Source organism: Schistocerca piceifrons, chromosome 7, assembly GCF_021461385.2.
Source record: "Schistocerca piceifrons isolate TAMUIC-IGC-003096 chromosome 7, iqSchPice1.1, whole genome shotgun sequence".
NCBI classification, from domain to species: domain Eukaryota; kingdom Metazoa; phylum Arthropoda; class Insecta; order Orthoptera; family Acrididae; genus Schistocerca; species Schistocerca piceifrons.
Genome location: NC_060144.1, coordinates 36812847 through 36837773, shown reverse-complemented (window position 1 = coordinate 36837773; position 24927 = coordinate 36812847). Strand labels below are relative to the sequence as shown.

General features: G+C 42.5%; 1 non-coding gene across 1 annotated transcript; it reads right to left on the bottom strand.

Annotated features, from left to right (window-relative positions):
* Nucleotides 1-10860: 10860 nt before the first annotated feature.
* Trnat-ugu lies at nucleotides 10861-10934 on the bottom strand. Its single transcript has one exon. It is a non-coding gene; the product is annotated as a tRNA-Thr (tRNA).
* Nucleotides 10935-24927: the final 13993 nt, after the last annotated feature.

Genomic DNA, 24927 nt, shown 5'->3' with positions numbered 1-24927 from the left:
TGTTTCTGAGATGCACCAAACACTGTCTGATGACAGCTGGTGGTAGCAGAATGCGGAGTGAAACTCGATGGACCGCGCTGCTATTCCAGATCTGAGACTGCTGTGAGAATAGCGGCGTCTCCAGTCCAAAACACCAAAATTAAACAATTTAACTCAAAACGCATGCAAGATTTCGCTTTAAACAATAATTCGGTGTACAGGGAACACCTTGAATAGCCAGAGGTAAGTCCGGGGTTGATTTAAATCAGATGTTTTGTGAATAACGCTACTGTTATCTTCTAACAATGAGCATTGAATTGTTCATGCAGATTGCACATTTACTTAAAACTTCCATTTCTCTGATACAAATTGCCTACCATGCTCTCACAAGTAATAAAACAGCTCTAAATTACCCTTCGCATAGATAATCAATGCAGTAGTCACTGATTTAGATAGTTAGTTCCTTCATTTGTCACTGTTTGTCTACGTGACACAGTCTATACATAACTTACACTTTTTCGAAATAAGAATTCTTGGCTGCTTTGACTGTTACAATTTTAGATTTTACCCTCCGCCCACACGCCTTCAATAAGTATTCAAACAGTTAATAGTCTTCAACTTGACGCAGTTACAATCCGCCATTAAAAATTCCACATCTCTTCTGTTACTCTCTTTTCTCTTGAGGTCTACATAAATCTGACTCAGTATCTTGTTCCATATGTCGATCCATCTGTCTTCTTTCTTGAACCACCTCAACTATCTCTGAATACTTCATGCACGTAATTTCAGACTAAAAACTAAACAATGTTTTATATCAAAACGCCTATGCCCTGTCCCCAGTGATACTTTTCATTAAACAGAAAATTCTCAAAAGATAACTCAATCGTTTCCTCCCCTTTTCAAGATTTCTTTCCGCATTCTTCTCGACTGTGGTGTGCGTACTGTAAGACCTTCAGTACACAGACCATCAGATTATTTGACCTGTCGCTCTAACGAAGTAGGCGAGTGTCAGCAATATGTCTCGTGGTCTTATCGTGGCGTGTTTATCTTCTGCCGTTAGGTCAGACGATAGAAATGCCACTTGCACACTTAGAGTAGCAGATTGACGGTGACCAACTTTAAACAGAACTTGATTAATTTTCACGCACATTTATTAAAATAATAACAAGCATAAAAATCACTTAACTTGGTTCTGGATGCTATTTACAATTGACAATCTGAAGTTCCTTTGGTATTGGTACGTTAATCTTATTCTCACATATATCTCTGATACTTGACAAAAGTGTCTATACATTTATCTTCATGGCTATGTACAGGAATATGGTAATCTTATTAGGCGCAGACTGAAACTTGACTATAGACTGGTGCCGACAAATGTAGGCTGGTGCAGACAAATGCTGACTGGTGCAGACAAATGCAGATTGACTGATCGGAGGTCTGTACACTCGTTATAATATCTCGTGCGTTCATGTATCATTGCGCGAGTGTGATCCGCGAGGAGAAAAGGTTCTATGTTAGCAGCAATCTCATTGGCTGCGTTACATATTAATACGCAGGTCGGCGGAAGCAGAATTTGGTCCGTCTCTATGGCAGCACCATCTCGTAGTGCGGAGACGGACGAGCGCTGCGCCTGCGTTGTTGTGCTTAGCGGGGCGCGCTCTAGTGGGAAAGTTGTGTACGCGCTGACTACGTGGAACTATGTACACAACATCGACACACCACAGTCTAATCATTGCCACAAAATATTTTTTTTTGTTACGTTCCATAACCGTCCCTTCACCGATACATTTGCATCAACCACTGTACACGAGGAACTATCTCACCACTCCTACTCGGTTACAAAACACAGATATTAATTTTGAGCTATCAGTCATAGTTTTTGATTACATACATTCAATACATTAACACTCAAAATAGTACAATGAAAGGAATAGATTTGCAAATGAGGTTTCTTACATACAGATACATTCTTCTTATTTTACGTTTGTATTAACAAAATTCGGTAAATACATATGTAATATCAGTACATCGGAAGCAAATACAATTAACAAAACAAGAACTACTGTCGTATAAGCAAACAGTAACTATGTAACACAAAGTTCTTCGTCACATCTGTCTTCGAAATTTTCATAAAATTTAAGTACCTTCACCCAAATTTCTGACAGTTAATTTAATCTGAATTCATGCCCATTCATACTCTACTGACACCACATTCATCCAAGTTGTGGCGGTAGAGCAGTGCCGCGCCACCTCTGTTAGTCAATCGACCCTTCTCAAGCCTGTAAACACCCAATGACGACGTTACACTTCAGCAGTTAGCGTTCGCGTGCCACTAGCAAGCGGTCGGATTGTCCCGCATCTTCACTGAGCGACATTTCTCTGCTGTATCTGACATCCCATTGCACTTCTGTGTGGCACGCTCAAAAAATGATGGCAATGCACTCTGAGTCTATAGTCGTTTCTGCAGACTCGGCTCCAGTCTCACTAGCAACATCTCTTGGTTCAAATGGCTCTGAGCACTATGGGACTTAACTTCTGAGGTCATCAGTCCCCTAGAACTTAGAACTACTTAAACCTAACTAACCTAAGGACATCACACACATCCATGCCCGAGGCAGGATTCGAACCTGCTACCGTAGCGGTTGCACGGTTCCAGACTAGAACCGCTCGGCCACACTGGCCGGCAGTAACATCTCTCTCGTACGCAAACAGTGCCATAGCTTGTCATCACATGAACATACAGAATAGAAATCAATAAAATATTGCTTTAATTTCCATTCTTCTTATCATCTTCTTTGAGCAGCTAATGGGCCTTACTTAATTGATTTCCTCCACCTACTCGTTTCACCTGTTTACCCACTGGGTTGTTAATTCGTCTTTTCATTGCATATGCTGACACTTTGGCTTGCTAGTAGGTACATACAGCAATGCTTCCACCTTCTCCGTCTGCCAGCTTGACTAACAAACAAAACAATTTTTCTGCTTGCTAGTAATGCTTCTTTCGTCATAATAAACAATTTCAGTTCGGAAACACCAACAAACGCAGAGCAGTGAACTTTTGTGATGTCCTGTATCTTCAGATGTACGTATCTGAAATAAAGTTTTCTGCTCTTGGAAGTCCCTTCACTTATCCCTCTCTGGCTCCCCTCTGCCACTAATGCTTCCCCTTCTCTTCGTCTTCTTTCTTCTCTTCTTCCTTTTCGTCTTCTTTCTTCTCTGCTTCTCCTTTACTGACATATTCTTACACCTGAAAACATCTCCTCCTCTTCCGTCGATGCCAGTTTATCCTGCCGCTCGGGGTAGCCGCTATGTCTAGGCGTCTTGTCACGGTTCGTGTGGCTTCCCCCGTCGGAGGTTCGCGTCCTCCCTGGGGCATGGGTGTGTGTGTGTTGTCCTTAGCGTAAATTAGCTTACTTTAGATTAAGTAGTGTGTAAGCCTGGGGACCGATGACCTCAGCAGTTTGGTCGCATAGGAACTTACCACCACCACCAGTTTATTCTGTGGAAGCCTCTTCATTTCTGCATAACTGTCGCCATCTATCCATTTGAACCTGCTTCCTGTATTCATGCATTGGACTTCCTCTGCAATTTTTACCCCTTCCCCACTACCTTTCCTCCATTACGAAATTGACGTTTTTTTGATGGCTCATTATGGGTCCTATCAAGAGAGTATTGCTTTTGGTAAAGTTGTGTCATAAATCACGTTTTTTCCCAAATTAGATTCAGCACCCCATCACTTGGTGTTAAAAAAATGGCTGCAAGTACTATGGGACTTAACATCGGAGGTCATCAGTCCCCTAGACTTAGAACTACTTAAACCTAATCCCGAATCCCGGTTTCGCAATTAAATAATTCAAGTGCAACTCATGGTATTCAGAAGATGTCGCTTAATAAAAAAGCCTCTGAAATGTGGTGATACAGAAGAGCGTTCAGGATTAAAATGGTAGATTGAACACCAAGTGCCGGCCGCTGTGGCCGAGCGGTTCTAGGCGCTTCAGTCCAGAACCTCGCTGCTGCTACGCTCGCAGGTTCGAATCCTCCCTCGGGCATGGATGTGTGTGATGTCCTTGAACCAAGGACCTCTCGTTCCGCAGCTGCTCACGCTAACCACGGGACCACGGCGCTCCTAAGGTCACGTTAGCCTTGATGTTGCCTATCTTACGCATGGACTACTCAGTTTGAATATTTTGCTTATTTTTTTCATAGTTCCACACAACTTCTTCCTGTTTTCTCGATTGATCTGTGTTCAGTTTTTCAAGGCCTATCCAGTGTGCCAACTTATATCTAAATCTGAGGCGGGTGCGATGGGGAGGTTCCCTTGTAAGTTCTAGGGGACTGATGACCATAGATGTTAAGTCGCATAGTGCTCAGAGCCACTTGAACAATTTTTTTGAGGATTTCAGACATCTTGCACCAAAATCCGTTTACTCTGCTTTTGCTAGATGTACATATTCTATGAAAGCATCTTGATTTTTTGTTAAGTCTTGATTACCTTATGAAGCCTAACGTTGCACTGCCTTTCAAGCACCTTTAGCTTCCCAAAAACCAAAATGATCGCCAAGTAACAGCTAGTAAATTTTGGTTTCATTACTCTTTATCTCCTTGATACCATAGCAATACAAGATGTGGAGAAACGAGCTACTAAACTTTCACTGTGGAAAATATACTTATTCCCATTCTTTTTTGTGTCTAAATGGCTGAAGTTATTGGTTTCCATCTGACGCAAGGTCTGAAGAGTTCATGGTCGTAGCGAGGAAATGAGTGAGATGTAGCTATGCCCTTTGATGGATAGCTCCTAACCAATTATCACATGTTAGAGTTGTTGATGTGTAATACATCGATTCCCGCTTTAAGTGTCTGAATATGATGCCTTGCGGCTTTGAGATGAACTACAGTCAGTGACAAGTGGCACATACAAATATTACGATATAAAAGTAATGAAAAATTACTTTTCATTGTGAAAAATTCATCTGCTTATTTTTCTGGGTGCTAGGATGTTGACTAACTTGTCTCTTTGATGCTGATGCAGCCAGTGTGGACTGTGTTGCAGCGCGTGCTGCTAGAGCACCCGTGCGGCACGGGCGAATCAGTGACGGTGATCCTGCACGACGTCAGCCACGAGGATATGCGCCGCCTGCTGGACCTCATCTACACTGGAAGCACAGAAGTGCCGGGACACGACTTGTCGCGCTTCCTGAGCACCGCCGAGGCGCTCGATCTCAGCCTGCTGCGGTCGGCCGCGCTGCGGATTTGTGAAGCGGCCGCCTCACCCAGCGCAGGAACCGAGAGAGGACCCACTCCCACCACCACCCTCTCCGTCCCCTTATCGCTGCCAGAAACAACGTCAGACTGTGCAGTGCCGCCTCCAAAGGAGCCTTCCCTGCCACACAGCCAGTCTCTGCTGATGGCCCCACAACTTCGTGACCCTGACTCTGCAGACCACTTGCTGCAGGCGCCATCTGCTGGTCCGCCTATGCCACCCCCTGCGTGTCAGAGCCCTCTAGCGCCATCCTGCCCGCTGCCCACAACTGCCCACAACTCCACCCAGGCTGCCGCCCAACGCACGATGCAGGTGCAGCTGTCGCGGAATTGCCACTTCTTCACTCCGCCACCCGCTGTGACCGTCGTGGGGAAGTCGCCCTGGACCACGAGCGTGAGCCAACACATCCAACCCTGGATGCCACCAGATGATAGACCAGAACAGGTGTGGCCTTTCACCTGAACTCTCACACTTTGATTACTAGTGCTAATCTCATGGTTACAAAAAGGTGTTGGGATTATTGTAACTAGTGAAAACAGCCCTTTAATGCATGATATACGTTTATCCTTTTATCTTTATCCATAATTTAACAACGGTTTCCAGGGTGCTGTCTCCAAGCAACCTCCATATGTTCCTATAAAAATGAGCACTATTATTCATGACATAATACTATGATCCTGCTGTCATTGCAGTGTCTATCTTTATCTACATCTATATCCACTATGTGCTAACCACTGCGAAAATCATGGGAGAGAGTACTTCCCACTAGACCAGTTGCTGCAGCCTCTTCCCAATCTATTCAGGCACAGGACATGGGACGATTGATTGTCTAAACAGCTTTGTGCACGTAGTAACTAGCCTGCTATTGTCCTCATGATACCTACAGTACCGATACACGTGCACTTAGCATATTTCTACATCTTGAGATTCTGAAAGTAGGCTTCCTTGGGATAGTTTGCATCAATTCGGAAGTGCCTGCCACCTCACTTTCTTCAGCATTTCATTCGATATCCCCTGTTTATTCCATTTAGTATAGGTGCTATAAGACATGTTTGGAGGCATCTGCGAGTCGCCCTGACTACTATCTAGCAATGTGAAGGAATTGTACTACCTTGGGCGAAATAAAACCTTTGACAGACGAAGCAAAGAGGACATACAAAGCAGACTATCACAGGCAAAGACGTATCCCTCGCTAAGTCTTAATCTTAATGTGAGGAAGATATTTCTCAGGATATTCATGTGTACCACAGCATTCTGCAGAAATGAGTTATGGAGTGAGCTGAAACAAAAAAGAAGAGAATCTAAGCTTTTATATGTGGTGATATAGATAAATGTTGAAAACAAGACTGACAAAAAAGAAATTAAAAAGTTCTCTACAGAGTCGCCACTGAAAGAAATCTGTGGAAGACAATGAAAAGAAGAAGAAGAAGTGACAGAATTATGGGACGTGTTTTAAGAAATCCAGGAATGTCTATGGAAGTGAATTATGGAATGTGGAAAAACCAAAAAGATGAGAATCAAAGCTTTAGATATATGATGCTACAGATAAATATTGAAAATTAGATTGAAAAAAAAAAGAAATTTAAACGTTCCCTGCAGAATCGGCAATGAAAGATACATGCGAAAACACTGACTAGAAGAAGAAGTCATTGGATCATGGGACGTGTGTATCAGAGAATAATTTCCACGGTCCAAGACTGAGCTGGGGAAGATAAAGATTTTAGCAGAACACAGAGAGTGTAATAATGTGTATAAAAGTAATATTCTGAGATGAAGTGTCTCGTACAACAGTGGCAATTATTGCTCACCACATCAATGTAGTCAGAGGACTGATGACCCAAAAAAAAAAAAATTGTCAAGTGATTCGAAGCTGCTGCAAATGGGTGTTTTGGGAGGGCTCCCAAGAGTTGTGTACCAGAGATTCCAAACGTAGCTCAAGTACCATCGTCTCTGATGGATAGGGCCTCCTCTACAGGAGGTATGGGATCTGTTACTAATCTCCCACTTAGTTGTTTGTGTCGTATCAATAGATAGGGGTAGGTACCCTGTGCAGAGCAGACAGAACTGTGAATGTTACTCCCATTCCCCTAACCAACAAGATCAAGGTGAAGCCTATCACTTAAACCAGAGTTGAGCCACTGAGATTTACTTCATCTGTAGGGAAACCTGCTATGTCCTGTGTCAAAGGAAGGAAAATGCAGAAAATTCAGCACCTATTATTGTCACCAGTACAAATGTACAGCAAATAATGACAACCCTTGGGGAAATTACAACAATTGATGGAAAGGAACACCAGATGCACTCAGTACGGATGCCCATGGGTCTCATCCAACATGTTGAAAATTTTATTCCAGCAACCATTGAGGAAAAAATGTGCAGGCAATTGCGGATTTTAGTGAATTATGGAACAAACAATGCCTGTCCACTGTCACACCCAGATTACTCCAGTGACTGGCAGAGGAGGTTAAGATGCGTTATGGTGCTGACCCATTACTGCTACAGGGACAAATTAGGCATGAACGATGGCATCATTGATGACAACATGCAACACTGCCAAATTTCTCAATCCACTCCTCAAAACACCCCTGTGAGATAATAGGCCAGTTGCCCCATGTAGAAAATGGAGAGATATTCGAAAATATAAGATGGCACATTTAATCAAGTCTCTTGAGTATAAAATCGACAATGGCGGACATAGACCACTAATCTTGCTAGTTTTTCCCTGGCTATATGACGTCAGAATTCAAGATGGCGATCCAAAATTTCAGACCCTGATAAAGTGGCAGCTTGTGTGGTTTCCAGGTCATTTGTGCTAAGAATGGAAGCCAAGGTGGCGATCCTAGATGGTCACTTATCCTAGAGAGTTTTCCCAAGCTCTATAGCATCAGAAACTAAGATGTTGAGATGTTGAACTGGGGATCGGTGCAGCATGCATGGTTGCCAGCTCACTATTGAATCATTGATGGCTAAGCAAGATGACTGCATGTTCTTTTGTGTTTTCCGCAGCCCTATGATGTCAGAATCAAAGATGGTCCGTCTGGGGATACTGGAGAAGTAGGCATGGCTGCCAGATCAATTGGGCGTAGGTATACAATCCAAGATGATGTGCAAGGGGAAACTGGTATAGCCTATATGGTTGTTGGGTTTCATGTGTTCTCAGTATAAAATGAAGGGCTTCTTCTAATTTTAAAATTTGCGATGACAAGAAGCTTACATGTTAAAACAATTTCCCAAAACCAAGATGACATTCCACTTGTGCTGTTTAAGCAATTTTGGCCTAAAGTTTAGAATCCCAGGAGCTGCCTTGCCCTAAGTTTATAACTGTGTTCTGTTAAAATATTTACAGTAGGATAGGAAGAGAACAGTTGTGTCTTCACTTTAAAAATGCAGTAGAGCTTCGTTGGTGGTTGTAGTGTTATAAAAAATATAGTGTTGAAGATGCAATGAAATTTTGTGTGTAACTTGGCAACAGAATCAGAGATTGATCGTATTGTCTTATCGTTACAAGTCACTGTAATGATTATTCCACCTGATAAATATTTTTAAATACCTGACATTTTTTGGACATAGAGCAGCAGATTAATTTATTTGAGATTGGTAGGAAGCAACATTATCATTTCCGCGCGTTTTCATGCCCACTCCACGCTCTTGATCCGCGCCTGTAGGCAGCGTTATAAACCGTTAAAAGCCTTACGCAAATGCAGATGTATACTCTGTGAAACAATGAATCTATTATTTTTTATCTTTGCCGCTCCTGCGCGGCGGCTATAAATCTCTATGTACACGTATCGATTAATTATGTAAAAAGAATTCTGTTGTTTCAAGACAAATGAGGCCTTGAACGCTTCACCTTTTACTGTTTCTATTCCATGAAAGGCGGACGCGGACTTGGTGTGTTGCGCAATCTGTGTTTTATAATTTGTGATAAATATTCTGTAAATCTGCTAATTATCTTGTCAATCAGAGAAAATATATGTTTATGTAATTAATTACGAGCAGGCACCGTCAAGAAGACATTAATCTCAAGTATTGCCTGTTATGTGCTAAGCTTTTGTTAACATGCATCAATTTTAACTGTAATATAAAAAGGTACGTAGCATTAAAAAGCGTGTGTCATTTATGAAGTGTGCTTATTTAGACAAATTATCCTTACTTATCTCCATCTCCTCATTACTTGAATGTTAATCATTTTGCATCAGTTTATCTCCAGAAATTACAATCACGCTGATGGACCGAACGCAACATTGAGGCAGGAAGAACATTACCGTTTTCCTATCATTTCTGAATCAATCCTTTTTAATTGTGTAGTGTTGTTTTTCTTTTAAAGTCAGTAAATCTTTTGGTCCCGTGGTGTCGATCCGGGTATGACTGCATCGTGGTCACGAAAACGCGCGGAAATGATAATGTTGCTTCCTACTAATCTCAAATAAATTAATCTGCTGCTCAATATCCAAAGAACGTCAGATATTAAAAAAATATTTATCAGGTGAAATAATCATTACAGTGACTTTTTACGATAAGACAATACAATCAATCTCTGATTCTGTTGCCAACTTACACACAAAATTTCATTATATCTTCAACAGCATATTTTTTATGACACTACATGGTCACAGAATCTGCAACATACCAGCGCCATGTCAGAGAGGGTCATCAGCCAACTGACAGCTGCCATGGAATGGGCAGGCCAACATACCCAGTTTTCTGCTGCTGAGCACAAGCCTGGCAGTGGGTACCACTAGCCGTGAGTCAGCCACCAAGAGAGCTGCATGTCAGCAGCTCATTGCCCCCACAGACCATCCCATGCCATCACAGACCATCAGAACATAGTCGCAAGTTTAAAACCAAAGAATTCACTAGCCCTAAATTACAAATTGCAGGAAATTCAATATCCGGTACAGTATTTACGATCTCCACCGCTAGCATGATGTTTGTGATGGTACTGCAGTCACACTCAACACATCCCTGATGCCAGAACACATGTGAGCATAGTTAATATGGCGGTGAAATCTGAAAATGTAAGAAGCACACATATGCTTTTGCCCAAAGTGATAAAAGTCAGAAAATTTCAAATTGTCCTAAGTTTAAAATGACATTTGTTGTGCAACAGCCAATTCTTACATCACTCCACCACAACATCATGTTATTTCTAGTGGCCTCGGATGAAATTCAAAAACCGCACAAGTACATTCATTCTCTAGTGAGAATTTGTGCAGTAGCATAGGAGGCAATAGGTTCATGAATACTGTTTTACAACGAAATTAATCTGTGGAGGTTTGCTTGCTATTAAACAAGCAGGTCTCACCAATATCTTTCACCCATCTCTGTCAAAAAAATGATTGAAGTTATACACACAAGGCATGTGTCAACCACCTTTGAGAGCTAAACATGTATATATGAAGTGAAAAGTCGACCTGCATCCATGACAATGATACAAATAGATGCGATGAAAAGTTCAAACATATTAGGAGAGTATATACGAAGACAGTAACTTGTTCTCGAAAGAACAGTTACTGTTGATGACCGTGCAGCTTTTTCCTGGAATAAATGATGACTAACTGAAAACCTCAGCTGCCGACAGGTGTTGTTGATATACCTCGATGTGGACAGTTGAAAATGTGTGCCCCGACCGGGACTCGAACCCGGGATCTCCTGCTTACATGGCAGACGCTCTATCCATCTGAGCCATCGAGGACACAGATGAATAGCGAGACTGCAGGGATTTATCCCTTGCATGCTTCCCGTGAGACTCACATTCCCAACTGTCCACAATTCTACATATGTATTGTACCTTATAGACAATTGCCCACCCACTCATTACTCGCGCACGCTTTGTCTTCGTATATATATAGTTAAAGGCACAGACTGTGCATTGATGGTGGACTTAAAATCTGTGCTAATGTGAAGCTGCCCATTGGGTTTTCTGACTGTGATGACAGGTGACGCCAGATGACTGGTGGAGATGAGAGCGATATCCCCCACGTCCTACATAAATCTCAACTCTGCCATAGATCCCTCCTGAATTATGTGGAGGGCGTCTTGTGCTTTGAAAAATCGAGGATGGGTGGCGTCTTTCGAGGTGATGTGGGCACAAAAGCCTCTCGTCATACCCAGAGAATCTTCAGAAAGCTGGTGGTATTTGTTACAGAGCTTCATTGCTGTCATGGAGTATGTGGGTGTTGACTGTTACACTTTATCAGAGATCTGGAGGCCAAAGATGTCAAAGGCGATGAGGCTGATAATATTAGGACTGTTGTAAGAATGAAGCACTGTGACTGGAACTGTCATAAATGTAACTCATTACTGCGTCTGTAGGAGGAAAGGACCTAGGATGCCGATGTGATCTCCATTGTACCTGGTGACAGTCCGTGTCGGAGCTTCGGGCTGTGCGGAATTGAGCTTTTTTTAACGTGCACTTACTGGTCATTGTCAGAGAAGCCACAGCACCCAGTTGGAATTGGACATCCTGAAAAGTTTCTTTGGCTTACGTAGAAAAACAGAGGGACACTGGTTGATGACCGACAACATGGAACGATTCCTGCCTAGTGGAAAAAATGTAGAAGTTCTGAACCAGGAACGAATCGTCAGTAATCGAATGGTTCAGGGTGCGACATCGTTGACATCGGCCTGATGGTCTTGTATTGTCTGAGAGCCATGGCTGACTGTGGGACAAGGTGGGTTCCACAATTTCTGCCGTGAGCATGCCGTATGTTGACGAAAGAGTTCACGGGTAAACAGCCGGGTGTTAGTGTCCAACGGGCACAATATTTCGGCAAGCGACCATGTTGTCATCATCAAGTGCACTGTCAAACTGACCGCTGAGGCGTGGCGCCGAGTTTTTATCTCCTCCGCCCCTCCCCCTTTCCAGGTGAGTACTGGGGCAACCTGTGTGTGAATGCACTCTCCATTGTTGCCAAATTTATTCAAGATGGCGGCGATGACGTCATCCAAGATGGCGGCATGTAGACTTGGCAGCAGCACATGACGTCATCCAAGATGGCGGATTTTGGAGGGAAAATAAGGCAATTGTGCTATGTCCACTAACCTAACCCTCCAGTAAAATGTCAGGAAATTTGAATTCAAACAGGATAATGCATGCAAAACGGTACTTGTCTTTATTATTATTCATTATTATTCATTATCATTTATTATCATTCATTTTTATTTATATCATGCATGTGTGTATGCAGTCCATCTGGCTTAGTTCACATCTCAACCACCACATAGCGTCACCATGACATCATTCAAGATGGCGGATTTTGGCGGGGAGAAAGCCGATTGGGACACATCCACTCAACTACCGTTATGACCTTACATGCTCCTGCACATTCAGTCTTTGCTGAGCTGTCGTTGTCAAACCATGTTCATGTGTTCGATCATCGAGATGTATGTGGGTGATATTGCTGCATTCAATAGCTGCATTTAATGTAGACACTCGAGGGAGGACTGTAGCCACAGTTCACTACATGAGGTGTGGAAGCGTTTGATAATGGAGGAGTGTTGGAGGAATAAGTACAAGAATTTTGTTCAGCAGATTTCGGCAATGCAGAGGGATGGAGCCAGGATGCATCCTGTAACCAGCATATGCTCATGCGCATGCACAAACTGCAGAGATATTAACCATCAAGCATTCACTCTTCCAAAACGCAAGGTGTCAATTCGCTTTGGTCTAAACATATTCGTATACTCCGTATACACCATTGAAGACCATCCTGCAGAATGTGTTCTATCAATGAGTTATTGGTGTTTGACCATGATGAGTTTAACAGCTGTGTAGTTTGCAAGCATACAGCCGAGGACTGCCTCCATAGCCTCCTACATGTGTAATTGAAGTGCTCATTAATGCTCAAACATACGAACAAAAATACTGTCCTCCAAATAAATTCTTTGCAGTGAGATGCTATAAAAATGCATTACCCATCTCATGGAAACATTTGCTAGTGTTGGAACTGCTTGCCTTTTCTAAAGTGTACATATAAGCTCCCAGCCCAGAAGAGACGACTGCCTCTCATCCAGCAGAGCGAAGAACTGATCTAGCTCACTAGTTCACCGCTAGAGTACACTTCGATAGGTCATGTGGTCACATCATTCAGCCAATAGGAGCACAGCATCATGATGACATAAGTGGCTTGTATATATCTTTACAAATTCATTGTACGACATGTCGGTCCCTTCGTGAGCATGGTAAATTTGCTTTAAATTGAGACTGTCTTGTCTGAATACTATAACGAGGTTGGCGTTATCCCTCACCAACTGTTATTCCAGTCAGTCAGTCAAGATGAAGCGTCACTCGCTGCAGCAGTATAGGAGGAAGAAGCAGCAGAAAAGTAAGTCCCAACATTATTATTATTATTATTATTTCTGTGCCAACGGCATATTATAGTTACGAATATTCGTCTTTGTCCTGTAGCTGCACCTGTGACATCAGCATCAGTAGGTTCCAACCTGTCCCAGTCCTGTCCTTTAGCTCCACCCGTGGCGTCAGCATCGGCAGGTTCCAACCTGCCCCGGTCCACTCATGTGAAGACCGCGGACTCGTCCACGCAGGATCCTGTAGCGCAGCTTCTCAGCATGCTGGAGCAGGATAGCCAGGTGTTAATGTCGGTGCTGGAGGCTATGCTTGATGGAGCTCCACAGTACTGGGCTCCTTCATATGCACCATCCATTGATCATCGCCCAAGTGACCTGCCGCCATCAGTGCAAGAACAGCAGGCTTACCGTGCTGGTGTGGATGTCGTCAATGAGAAGATACCGATCGCCAGTGCACCTCAACCTTTATTATTCGCCTCAAGCTATGTATTAACAGTTAGTGCTTCAAAACGTCTTCATGTAGGACTTCAAGTTTCACAATATGCTAGCTTGTCAACTGTTTTAGTGCTGGAAAATGTGCTCAAAAATATTAAAACGAAATTTTCTGACTACAAGTGGCATGAACTGTGTCGTGTAAAAACAGAGATCAAGAAACATATGACTACCGAATATTATCCATCACGCTCCTACCAGGACATGTACTGTGGCACTCTAACTGTGAGTATTCTATCAATGTATGATGATGCTACACTAAGAATTAAAAGTGCGGACGGTTATAGTGTATTCATGCAGCATTCGACTGTTGATAACTTGTACAATGTAGACAGGGCTGTAACTAGTACGATAGAGAGACTAAATAGGTCGTGTCCATATGTTCAAGCAGTATACAGTGATACCATTAACTGGCTTCACACATGTAGCATCCACATAGAAGATATAGAACATTGTTTTAGTACTTGTATAACACCAGTGCCCAAGTCTTGTGCTATTCCTCGAATAGATGTTGAAAATGTTTTAGTCAGATTTACTGATGGAACACCGGACTATTGCAATGCACCAATAACATTACGAGATATACGTGCTGAATTTGAAGTGTACAAAAAGCAGCTATTTTCCAAATACTGTACTTCTGCTGCACCGTTTAAAAAACAATCAAGTTATTTTTTCTCATGCTGATCATAGTTGTAAATACTTTAATAAATAAATACATTTATAATATTAAATTTGTGGTTGTGCTTTTATTTGTCAAGACAAAATGTTACCTACGTTAATCTATACGACACCCTTCCCTTTAAATACACCATTTGGAGTTCATTCTATAGTGTAGCCGTTGTAGCTCAGTTGGTAAGCTGACTGCGCTATAGTGGCTATACACAAACATATTGTCTATCGTATAAAAGCCTATTGCACGCCAGGACCTAGCACAGTAGGTATCATGGCAGGCTGGGTGAAACAACCTCACCACGTCCTGCGATGATGACCAAGACCAATAAAAATGGACCACTCCTTCCTGACAGTATACGAGCGATAATTGTAGGCCCTTCCAACTGTGGTAAGACAAATGTCCTCATGGCTCTGTTAACGCACATAGAGTCCGCTTGGAGCACCTTTTCGTCTTCTCCAAAACACACTTTCAGCCCAAGTGCCAGTTAGTGAAGAATATATTTGATGGTGTAGATGGTGTAACGTACAGAGCATTCAGTGAAAGCGACGACATCCCCTAACTGAGGAGGTAAAGCCTAAAACTGTCTTCATATTTGACGATGTCGCTGTTGAAAAGCAAGATAAAATCCGTAAATATTTGTGCTTTGGCCGTCGTATGGCTGTTGATGTATTTTATCTGAGTCAGACGTATTCCAGGATGCCAAAACAGTTGGTGAGGGATAACGCCAACCTCGTTATAGTATTCAAACAAGACAGTCTCAATTTAAAGCAAATTTACCATGCTCACGAAGGGACCGACATGTCGTACAATGAATTTGTAAAGATATGCGTTGATTGTTGGAACCACTCACAATACTGGGTTTATCGTTATTGATAAAACTCGCAAACTGAATGACGCTGGGTATAGCCGGAACTTCCAAGACTTTCTCCATATACAAACGTGCAAAATATCTTAGTTCGTCAGTTGACACAACAGCATGGACAAATTCGCACGCATGGCGCACGCGCAGTCTGAGAGGTTAGGTGTGCAGAGACAGAATGCTCGCACATACACCGATATCAAATTTAACAGTCTTGAGGCGAGACTCGTTAAGATTGTAAGGGAATTAAAGCACACTCAGAAACTTCTTGCGATTAACCAAAACCGGATAGAGAACAGAATTAGCGCAAAATGAGCGGCAGATAGAAGCCGAGGCTGTTGTTATTGAAGAAGGTAGTGTAGGAAAGCATATATTAAACCACGTGATATTCAGAGCTCTGATTAGTATTCTTCGAGACGTAGACAAAGCATAAAGTCATTCAGGGGCGCAAAGCAGTTCAACATAAATTACGTTTGCTGAAATTGGGACTTATCAATCGCGAGCAAACACTAAAATAAAGCACAACACTAAAACATAGCAGAATTCACCAACCCGTATCCACCCGTTAAGATAGATAGAACATTTAGTGTCAGCAGGGAGAGACCGTAGATGCTAGGCTCTCAAATTATAAGTTTATCCCATAGCACAATATGCATCGGGGGTACAGAGTTTAAAAGCTCGCCTGGCTTGTTGTTGTTGTTGTGGTCTTTAGTTCTGAGACTGGTTTGATGCAGCTCTCCATGCTACTCTATCCTGTGCAAGTTTCTTCATCTCCCAATACCTACTGCAGCCTACATCCTTCTGAATCTGCTTAGTGAATTCATCTCTTGGTCGCCCTGTACGATTTTTACCCTCCACGCTGCCCTCCAGTACCAAATTGGTGATCCCTTGATGCCTCAGAACATGTCCTACCAACCAATCCCTTCTTCTAGTCAAGTTGTGCCACAAACTTCTCATCTCCCCAATTCTATTCAATACCTCCTCATTAGTTATGTGATCTACCCATCTAATCTTCAGCATTCTTCTGTAGCACCACATTTCGAAAGCTTCTCTTCTCGTCTAAACTATTTATCGTCCATGCTTCACTTCCATACATGGCTACACTCCATACAAATACTTTCAGAAACGACTTCCTGACACTTAAATCTATACTCGATGTTAACAAATTTCTCTTCTTCAGAAACGCTTTCCTTGCCATTGCCAGTCTACATTTTATATCCTCTCTACTTCGCCCATCATCAGTTGCTTTGTTCCCCAAATAGCAAAACTCCTTTACTACTTTAAGTGTCTCATTTCCTAATCTAATTCCCTCAGCATCACCCGATTTAATTCGACTACTTTCCATTATCCTCGTTTTGCTTTTGTTGATGTTCATGTCATACCCTCCTTTCAAAGTACTGTCTATTCCGTTCAACTGCTCTTCCAAGTCCTTTGCTGTCTCTGACAGAATTACAATGTCATCGGCGAACCTCAAAGTTTTTATTTCTTCTCCATGGATTTTAATACCCACTCCGAACTTTTCTTTTGTTTCCTTTACTGCTTGCTCAATGTACAGATTGAATAGCATCGGGGAGAGGCTACAACCCTGTCTTACTCCCTTCCCAACCACTGCTTCCCTTTCATGCCCCTCGACTCTTATAACTGCCATCTTGTTTCTGTACAAATTGTAAATAGCCTTTCGCTCCCTGTATTTTACCCCTGCCACTTTCAGAATTTGAAAGAGAGTATTCCAGTCAACATTGTCAAAAGCTTTCTCTAAGTCTACAAATGCTAGAAACGTAGGTTTGCCTTTCCTTAGTCTTTCTTCTAAGATACGTCGTTGGGTCAGTATTGCCTCAAGTGTTCCAACATTTCTACGGAATCCAAACTGATCTTCCCCGAGGTCGTCTTCTACCAGCTTTTCCATTCGTCTGTAAAGAATTCGCGTTAGTATTCTGCAGCTGTGACTTATTAAACTGATAGTTCGGTAATTTTCACATCTGTCAACACTTGCTTTCTTTGGGATTGGAATTACTACATTCTTCTTGAAGTCTGAGAGAATTTCGCCTGTCTCATACATCTTACTCACCAGATGGTAGAGTTTTGTTAGGCCTGGCTCTCCCAAGACTGTCAGTAGTTCTAATGGAATGTTGTCTACTCCTGGGGCCTTGTTTCGACTTAGGTCTTTCAGTGCTCTGTCAATCTCTTCACGCAGTATCATATCTCCCATTTCATCTTCATCTACATCCTCTTCCATTTCCATAATATTGTCCTCAAGAACGTCGCCCCTGTATAGACCCTCTATATACTCCTTCCACCTTTCTGCTTTCCCTTCTTTGTTTAGAACTTGGTTTCCATCTGAGCCCTTGATATTTATACAAGTGGCTCTCTTTTCTCCAAAGGTCTCTTTAATTTTCCTGTAGGCAGTATCTATCTTACCCCTCTTGAGATAAGCCTCTACATCCTTACATTTGTCCTCTAGCCATCCCTGCTTAGCCATTTTGCACTTCCTGTCGATCTCAGTTTTGAGAGGTTTGTATTCCTTTTGCCTGCTTCACTTACTGCATTTTTGTATTTTCTCCTTTCATCAAGTAAATTCAGTATCTCTTCCGTTACCCAAGGATTTCTACTAGCCCTCGTCTTTTTAGCTATTTGATCCTCTGCTGCCTTCACTATTTCATTCCTCAAAGCTACCCATTCTTCTTCTACTGTATTTCTTTCCCCCATTCCTGTCAATTGTTCCCTTATGCTCTCCCTGGAACTCTGTACAACCTCTGGTTCTTTCAGTTTATCCAGGTCACATCTCCTTATATTCCCACCTATTTGCAGTTTCTTCAGTTTTAATCTACAATTCATAACCAATAGATTGTGGTCAGAGTCCACATCTGCCCCTGGAAATGTCTTACAATTTAAAATCTGGTTCCTAAATCTCTGTCTTACCATTATATAATCTATCTGAAACCTTTTAGAATCTCCAGGGTTCTTCCATGTATACAACCTTCTTTCATGATTCTTGAATCAAGTGTTAGCTATGATTAAGTTATGCTGTGTGCAAAATTCTACCAGGCGGCTTCCTCTTTGATTTCTTAGCCCCAATCCATATTCACCTACTACGTTTCCTTCTCTTCCGTTTCCTACTGTCGAATTCCAGTCACCCATGACTATTAAATTTTCGTCTCCCTTCACTTCTTGAATAATTTCTTTTATCTCATCATACATTTCCTCAATTTCTTCATCATCTGCAGAGCTAGTTGGCATATAAACTTGTACTACTGTAGTAGGCGTGGGCTTCGTGTCTATCTTGGCCACAATAATGCGTTCACTATGCTGTTTGTAGTAGCTTACCCGCACTTCTATTTTTTTATTCATTATTAAACCTACTCCTGCATTACCCCTATTTGATTTTGTATTTATAACCCTGTATTTGCCTGACCAGAAGTCTTGTTCCTCCAGCCACCGAACTTCACTAATTCTCACTATATCTAACTTAAACCTATCCATTTCCCTTTTTAAATTTTCTAACCTACCTGCCCGATTAAGGGATCTGACATTCCACGCTCCGATCCGTAGAACGTCAGTTTTCTTTCTCTTGATAACGAAGTCCTCTTGAGTAGTCACCGCCCGGAGATCCGAATGGGGGACTATTTTACCTCAGGAATATTTTAACAAAGAGAACGCCATCATCATTTAATCATACAGTACAGCTGCATGCCCTCGGGAAAAATTACGGCTGTAGTTTCCCCTTGCTTTCAGCCGTTCGCAGTACCAGCACAGCAAGGCCATTTTGGTTAGTGTAACAGGGCCAGATCAGTCAATTATCCAGACTGTTGCCCCTGCAACTACTGAAAAGGCTGCTGCCCCTCTTCAGGAACCACACGTTTGTCTGGCCTCTTAACAGATACCCCTCTGTTGTGGTTGCACCTACGGTACAGCTCTCTGTATCGCTGAGGCACGCAAGCCTCCCCACCAACGGCAAGGTCCATGGTTCAGGGACGCCTGGCTTAATGAACCTAATCTTCTTAAGGCTGTCAAAAAACTTAAACTACTCTGCCGATGATCGCAAAGACTATCATGAAATACTTTACTTGACTGATCTGTATAAAAATCCTGACGGAACACTGAGAAAGCCGGAAAACTCTAAATACACGACCATTATACAACCTTTACTGAATGAACAACCTAAAAGCATCGGTGAGGGTGTAGACTTCCAGCATAAAGGAGTGAGCAATCAAGTCCCGCAGTATATATATTACGATGACCCAGATGAACTAATTGACAGACTTCGACTGTTGATGGCTTCGGCTGCTTCGGGCAATACAGCTCATTTGAATGAGGTTGTTTCGATAATCTCTGAGCTTCGAGAGAGGCGTATCATCGAATAAGTAGGAGACAATAGTTCGAGAATTGCACAAGCCAGCACGCAAAACATACCCTCGCAGGCATGTTATTATTCAAGGGCTGGATGACTTGTGGCAAGCTGATCTTGTACATATGAGTCAATATTCACATGATAATAAAGGATTCAAATACATTTTAATGGTTATTAATATATACTCTAAATTCGCATGGGCATTACCTGCGGAAACTAAAGCTGGTAGAGATGTTGCTTCGGTGTTTGAGCGTTTGCTGCAGACAGGAACGAATCGATGCCCGACCAATCTTCAGACCGATCACGGTGGCGAGTTTCACAATGAACATTTCAAGACTGCTATGGAGCGGTACGGGATACATCACTAATCTACGTTTACCCACCTGAAAGCTAGCACCGTGGAGCGTTTGAACAGAACAGTCAAAGTTCAAATGTGGATGCGGTATAATCTTCAGGGTTCGTACAAGTCGCTAGATATCCTCCCACACATAATTGCACGGTATAATCGAACCAAACATAGTACAATAAAAGTGAGACCGATCGATGTTCGCGATAATTCACTCATGGACCCTCGCAAACAGAGGTTCAATGTAGGCGACTTAGTACGTATTTCAAAACAGAAGACAGCGTTTGAGAAAACGTACTTACCAAACTGGTCCGCAGAGATATTCGCAGTATCCAAAGTGCAGAGAATGAACCCTATGACATATATCTTAAAGGACGGCAAGGGTGAACAAATTGCAGGAAGATTTACACGGAGGAATTGCAGAAGAGTTCTGAACCAGATGTATTTCTCATCGAATGCGTGATAAGACGTCGCGGGAATAGAGCGCTAGTTAAATGGTTAGGATTTCCATCATCAGAAAACAGTTAGATTGACGCCGACAAGTTTTTATATAACAGGGAGCCTAGTCCTCTATCTCCTCAGTAGCGTACCATGCACGATAGGAGGCACATCATAATAAGAGGTGGAGGTGGGATTCTCGACAAATTGCTTGTTGAATTAGGCATCCCTGGATATAACTTCTGTGGGCCTGGAACAAAGCTTCGGAAACGCCTGGCACGTGGTGATAAAGGTATTAACACACTAGACGAAGCCTGCCTTGAGCACGACCTCGCATACGCAGAAAATAAGGATCTCTCAGCACGCCACGTCGCCGACCAAATATTATCAGATAAAGCCAAGCAAATAAGGCGAAGAAAAGATCTCCGGATAGGCCAGTGCGTTGCTGCATTCGTAGTTGATAAAACAATGCGTGGAAAAATTAAGTTGGGCTTGGGGGTGATGAATTTCAAACGAATTATGAAAGCAGCGCGAACAGCTTTGAGGGTGTATAACAATAAGTACAAGCCCGGTTGCTTGAAAAACTGTATTCTCACTTCTATATGTGAAGCTAAACGTGTGTTGCACGGTGGGACCAAGAAGAAGAACAAGACTTCAATTAAACCGCCTAGGGTCCTACCACTACCAAAGACTTCAGGTGGAATTATCCTGTTCCTCGTTCCAGCCCTTGCAGCCTTGTCCGCTGTAGCTTCGCTTACAGGTGGGGCAGCAGCTGTCGCCAAAACGGTGAAAAACGTGCAGAATGCACAGGCCCAACTAGATCGAGCCAAAAGACATAATCGCGCTATGGAGGCAGCGGCCATCGGAAAAGGTCTCTGCTTGAAACCATACAGGAAAGGACTAGGTCTTTTCATAAATAAAAAAAAGGCCGTTACTTATCTTACCCGATGGAGCGCTCACGAATAAAGATCTAGTTAAAATTGTTAAAGAACGCATTCCGAGGGGTCTTTATGCGCGATACATTACCGAAGACCATGTGGCGGACTAATGAGTGAGGAATTGTAAATTTAGATGTTGCTGGTGGTCCAGGGACCGATTCGGTGGCGTATGTTAAGAAAAGTGCAAATACAGTGCAGTATTTCGATTCATTCGGGGATTTACAGCCACCTGAAGAATTACAACGCTACTTCACCAGCAAAAGACGCGTCTTCTACAATTTCCGGCAATATCACCTGTGTGGGCATGTCTGCGTTATGTGACTCATTACAGCGACGGCGAACCCCCAGAATGCGCGCTATATTTAGACCGAGAAGTCTCGAATGTGCACTTTCTCCTATCCTCGTCAGAGCAGGTGTGCGACATGTAAAAGAGCTGTCATTAAACGGATGACCATAATTTGACATTTAGATGCAATGTCGTACACTCTGACTTTAAAAGAGCGAGGATCAGTATTACGTGCAAATTACTTTCCACCAATTGATTTAAGTGCAGGGGTGTGGAGTATCGCGCTAATTGGTCTAGAGACGTATAACAGCATTCCATATCACAAAGAGCAACAATAAACTTCATCTAGAAATTGACGGCCGGAAGGAGGTTCTACAAATACAACCTGGTGCCTACGATATTGATGATTTAGACGAAGTCTTAATACTGTCAGGAAAAGGTATTGAACTACAGGCAAACATTAATACCCTTAAATCTGAAATACGGACAGATAGTGCTATGATAGACTTTACACAGAAAGACTCAATAGGTCCACTGCTAGGTTTTGCAAAGGATCGTGTTTTGGTGAAGGACGCCAGTAAATGTTACACATCGGATCAAGCTGTAGATATACTCCCAATGAGCACAATCCACGTTGAGTGTAATATTGTCACAAACTCATACCTAAACGATAAGTTGATTCACTCAATTTACGGATTATTTCCTACAATCGGTACGGGGTATAAAATAGTTCAAGCCCCCACAAATGCTATATATCTCCCGGTGACAGTTTAGACAATGGACTACCTAGAACTGCGTATTGTGGACCAGAATAATCAGCTTGTTAACTTTAGAGGAGAAGAGATCATTGTACGCTTGCATCTAAGGCGAGATGGGAATAAGGTATAAAGCTAGCACACCGAGTTCACAAGCCATCAGTGCATCGCGGAAGGGCAAGGTGATAACACGCCTTAATTACGAATTCCTCATTTCAGCAGGTTTAAAACCGCAGAATGACGTCGCTCAACATAACTCAGTCAGTAGAGTATGATGACCGAATTATACGTCACTCACACAAACCCTACGCTTCAAGCACATTTAACAAAAATGATGAAATCAGAATTGTTGTCCAGCGTCAGGACACAGTAACACTGTCTTGCAAGAGCTTCCTCTATCTCGACTACACATTTAAGAAAGCTGACGGGGCTGCGGTAGCGCTCCCGAAGCTCATTCGAAATGCTGTAGCATTCCTGTTTCACGAGATATGTTATGAACTCAACGGAATCGAAATTGACCGCACATGGAATGTCGGTATTACGTCAGCCCTTAAGACATACGTTTCAGCCTCACCCTCTGATTCAGACAGCTTGGAAAATGCTGGGTGGTTCACAGATGCGCCGCATTGTGAGGGGGGACACAGGCGATTTACCACGTGCGAACCACTAAAAGTGCTTATGGGTTATTTTGAGGATATGCAGCGAATAATTATCAATGCTGAACAGGAACTTGTTTTGGTACAGAGTGCAAGTGACGTGAATTGATTCTCTCAAACAGCTGCAGAGAATGTTCAAATCAAACGTAACAGCATGGCATGGAAAATGCCTCACATCACTGTTGCCGACGAGGAGTGCTTGAAGCTCTTAAAAGTTCTGAATGCTGGCACCTACCTAGCACTAACCTTCCGATCATGGGAGCTTTTTGAATACCCAGTACTACCTACAGCATCGACACATACTTGGGCTATTAATACATCAGTGCATTTGGAAGCACCTCGATTCATCATACTCACATTTCAAACTCAAAGGCGTGCTAATGTATCATAGGACTCAACTGAATTTGATCACTGCAAGATAACTAACACCAGAGTCTACTTGGATTCAGAATACTACCCATATGAGAATCTACATCTACAGTGGGACAGCAATGTATACAGTCAGGCATTTGACATGTATGTAAGATTCCAAGCATCTTACTACGAAGGCGTTGAAAATAAAGGATGCCTACTCAGTTCACAGAGTTTTAAGAAGCTAGCAACAATAATCGTGATTGGCTGTTCAAAACAGAATGAGATAATTAAATCAGGGCCTGTAGATGTACGGATTGAATATGAATCTTCAGTAAACTTCCCTGATCAGACTTTGGCGAAGACTCTCGTTCTGCATGATCGTCTTGTTAACTACTGCCCAATCACGGGTGTAGTGCAACGAGTTGTATAAATTAATAGACACTCTGCTAGCTGTAAGGCAGATCATGATGTTACCTCAAGGTGTGAGGATCGTAGCTGACGTTCAAGGATTTTATTACGATGAGTGCAGGCAATTCATAATTAAAGACTGTGGAGTAATAGGAACATTTGCATCAAGAGGTGAATCTCCGAAACCATTCAAAGACGTCAAGTGCAATAACACGCTTAGAAGCGTGATGTGGTTAACAAGATTGTATCATGGAATTCACTGGGATGACCCTGGCATGTCTTATAGAGATTAGGTGCAAGTGCTGCGAGTATTTGATCACAAGGAGACAATCATCTACGTTAAAGTCGATGAGAAGATTACCTGGCTGCGTCCAATCTTCAAGTATGCGGCTATTCGGAACCTGGAATACTATGATTGTCCACCTCTCCTTCAACTTAGACGTGAACGTGTGAAGAAGAAAATAGTGTTGTGTCTGCGTGTGAAAATGTAAAATTACTTTTAAAATGGCTCACAAATAAATAAATAAATTTTTTTTCTCCATAATAATTCTAGTTGTTTTCTTTCTGTGATACCTACATCCATAGAAATAAGTTTATTGGTGATACTGTGCGCAAAGCGGATTCCACTGGAGCTGTCTGAGCCAGTTTACCTGCGTCCACCTTGCCTGCTCGGCGATGAAAGTGACAGGACCTGAAAGAGGGAAAGTGGTAGGGTCCTCTTCATCAGATGTCTGCCGTTTAAAGTGACAGGACCTGAAAGACAGTGCTGTTGTCTGTTTGTGGCCAGCGGACGAAGTCCAGGACTCATCATTCAGAATTCATTTC